Here is a 3,452-nt window from a genome sequence, read left to right on the forward strand (position 1 = left end):
CTATTCCATGGCTCTAGGTGGTTCCAAGAGGCGCAAACCTAAGGATTTTTGAAGGTTAGCCAACATACATTCGGAAGTTTATGCAAATGCAATATCTTCCGATTATTACAAGTTCAAAACCAGCAAAATTTTGGTTTTTAAAAAATTCTGATTTTTGGGCCATTGCACATTCGGAAGTTTATGCAAATGCAATATCTTACGAGTATTCGTGTTGCATTACAAACCATCCCATGGATCTAGGTGGTTCCAAGAGGCGCAAACCTAAGGATTTTTGAAGGTTAGCCAACATACATTCGGAAGTTTATGCAAATGCAATATCTTCTGATTATTACAAGTTCAAAACCATAAAATTTTTGGTTTTTCAAAAATTCTGATCACTACACCAGTTTTCCCGATTAGCAATTTTTTTTTGCAACAGCTCTAGCGCAGTTGTGAATTCGCAACAGATTTTGCAACGGCTGAGAAAACCTACCACCTTACACATGTATTTACGTGTGTAAATATCCACCGTAGATATTATTGTTAGAATAAAATCTATACCGTTCAACTTACCCTAACCCCATATACACTTACCTCTCTTCATCTTCCCCTCTTCACTTCACTCTTCTTCTTTCTCTAGACGACTTTTGTTTCTCAGACTAAAAAAATCTGAAGTTCTCATTCTCTATCAATCTGAAAACTCGACTAAATTCAATCTTCATTCTAAATCTCGATGGAATGCAGAAAAAAATTTCGTTTTAGGTGACGAAGATTACTGTGTCTGTATTTGCTTAATCTAGGGTTCTTAGAAAATTATCTTTATTTCGTGAGGGTATTTTGCTATAATAGAGATACTTTACATATGGGTTTTATTTAATTTGTGTGTTTTGCTTCTTAGATTTGGGTTTTAGAGTTTTCAGATGATGATGACTTATATTATTCCTCAACAAAAAAAAACCCTAGGTTAGGGTTTCTTCAAATCAGGATCTCCTTCTGCTTGTTTATATTAAGGTTTCTGATTTATTTATTTTATTGTTTTAATTTTAATTTGTAAGAAGATTCAGTAGCTAACAATGTATCCAACATCTATAGGTAATTTTATCAGACTTAGGGTTTCTGTTAGTTTAGTAGTTCGAATTTTGATTTATGTGTTGGGGGGTTTCAGTGCCATCCCTCAATGTCTTCGCTCTCTTAATATTATTTTGGTTTTTTCAGTTTTACCAATGTTTGCAGTGGGTGATAAAGAAAGATTCTGTTCAGCCCGAGGAAGACCCAAAACTTCAAATCACAGTATTGGAAAGTCACTAATCCAACTCTTTCTCCTCTCCATCTTCATGGTTTAATCTGTATCCTTTATTACTTCTTGCTTTAATTCTCAGAATGCCTCCTCATTAATATGTTTGAAAAAGTTTGATTCTCTTTAATGATTATTTCTCTTATAAACTTCAGTTCGAATAATGAGCATCTTGTATCTGCTAGAATATACATCCATTGATAACTGCAGATTACTCAATGTTTTTCTTACATTAAACTCCAATTAGTTGCATTTTCCATTTCATTCAATTTGAATTCCTTTTATATGTTCTATTGCAGTTTATCCCATGGATTGAGTATATTCCAAGAAGGTAAAACTGGAAGCAAAGGGTGATGTTATCAAAGGTTAGTTTCACCTATCTTTGTTGCAGTTATAATCAATCTTAGAGTGGGTGAAGCATTATTGATGATCTTTGTTATCTCATTGATGGTCCTGGTGATGAATTGATGCAGCTGCAGTTGGTGATGGACTGAGACTAGTAGTTGTTGAAATGCAGCTGATGATGTAATGGCTAGTAGTTGTGGTGGTTTCTGCAGATAAGTAGGTGTCTGAACCGAAGAAAGATTGAAGCTAAGATGGGTCTGTTGGTGGTGACTGAAACATGATACTGACAAGGAATGGTTGGTATTGTGCTGCCTGTTGTTGCTTATAAAGCAATGGTGGTATTGAACTCTAGCTGGAGTTTAGATGGAGCTTTTGTTAGAGAAGAAGATGATGGTGATGAACAAGTTAAAGACATGGATGTGGATCTAGTAGTGATGAGTTATAATGAGCTGAGTTGCTAGGGAAATGGTGTTGGTGATATTGCAGCTGTTGATTTCGAAGGAACTGAAGAAGCAGGTGCTACTGCTGTAGTCCAATTGATGTTAAATTGAGATTGAATGGTTGCAGATATGGATTCGGTTGCTGCTAATGGAAATATAAGAGATATGTAATGAAACAACAGTTTCTGGTGATCCTAATGGTGATTTAGGTCAGGGGAATAAAGAGATAATGATACTGGTGTTGATTGTGCTGTGTCTTTGGGGTGCAGATTAGATGGCTTGTTTCAGTTGCAGATGCTGCTGCAATGGAATTGGCCTGAGGTTGTTGTATAGAACACTAGCCTGTGATTTTTATTGTGTATGATTGGTTTGATATGCTTTATTTATATAGACTCATTTATTGTTTTCTTCATTTCCTTTTACTAACAAAGCACTCCTTGCGTCACGGCAGAGATGGAGAGACAGGGATTTCATTGTTCTCAAATCAGCTAGCATGTTTTATTCTTAACTCTGGGATTGTTCTTAAGATAAACTGTCTGACATGCCATTTATTGTTTGATAGTACCGCAAAGGATATTCGATTGAGAGACTGCCATGTATTCACTAAGGAACTTATGCTGATGATTCTATAGTTAATAGAGTTACCCAGGTATGAACCAACACCAGAACCTGTTGGTTCATGGTTATTGTTGACACATTGTGGTATCACGTCTCTTCTCCTTTTGATTTACAGTTATCTCTCTACTTTATGAACTTCAGATGGATGTAAGATTTGCAGGTGACACCTTCATCCAATTGTGTGCCAAGTGAATCTCGGTCCTGATTCAATCTTCCCGCTCTTTATATCAGCCACCGAAGATTGCAATTGTAAGCTCCTCCAGAACCTTGCTCCATTGCACCAATTTTTGGGTTCTGAGTAATCTTATAAATGTTCATGTTCTACTTTCAGTCTTTTACTCATTTTAATGCAACATTTAGACTTACAAATATAGTTTGGCTCAAATCAGGTCTATTAATTCAAATCTGCAGCCACCGGAAGTATCATGTATAATCTTGTTGCTTAACTTGCTTGTCAGAAATATTTATGGCTCCTCAGAAAGTTGCGCACCCAGGTTTTACATGAAACATTTTACTAGCACAAATACTTCAACCTCACCCCTATGCGTAGTGTTGTTCTCAAACAAATGTTAGGGAATCGAAGAATAAGAATTACTTACTAGTAGGTGGTTGAATTTCAAAAGGAGAAACTAGTGTCTCCAAGAGGAGTAAGAAGATACCGGTGGAAGATGACTGCTCCCTTGAAATTCAACCACCTACTAGTAAGTAAGTTTACTGTGTGATTCGTTTTACTTTATATCATTCAGTTGTGTTTTTTTCTTCATCTTCCTTTCCTG

The 3,452-nt window shown here is 36.0% G+C and overlaps 1 long non-coding RNA gene across 1 annotated transcript; it reads left to right on the top strand.

Moving 5' to 3' along the window:
• Positions 1 to 610: 610 nt before the first annotated feature.
• LOC113325947 lies at positions 611 to 2,504 on the top strand. Its single transcript, XR_003348192.1, has 3 exons — positions 611 to 741; positions 1,195 to 1,638; positions 1,747 to 2,504. It is a non-coding gene; the product is annotated as an uncharacterized LOC113325947 (long non-coding RNA).
• The last annotated feature ends 948 nt before the right edge of the window (positions 2,505 to 3,452 follow it).

The sequence above is a fragment of the Papaver somniferum genome, chromosome 1, assembly GCF_003573695.1.
Source record: "Papaver somniferum cultivar HN1 chromosome 1, ASM357369v1, whole genome shotgun sequence".
Lineage (NCBI taxonomy): Eukaryota > Viridiplantae > Streptophyta > Magnoliopsida > Ranunculales > Papaveraceae > Papaver > Papaver somniferum.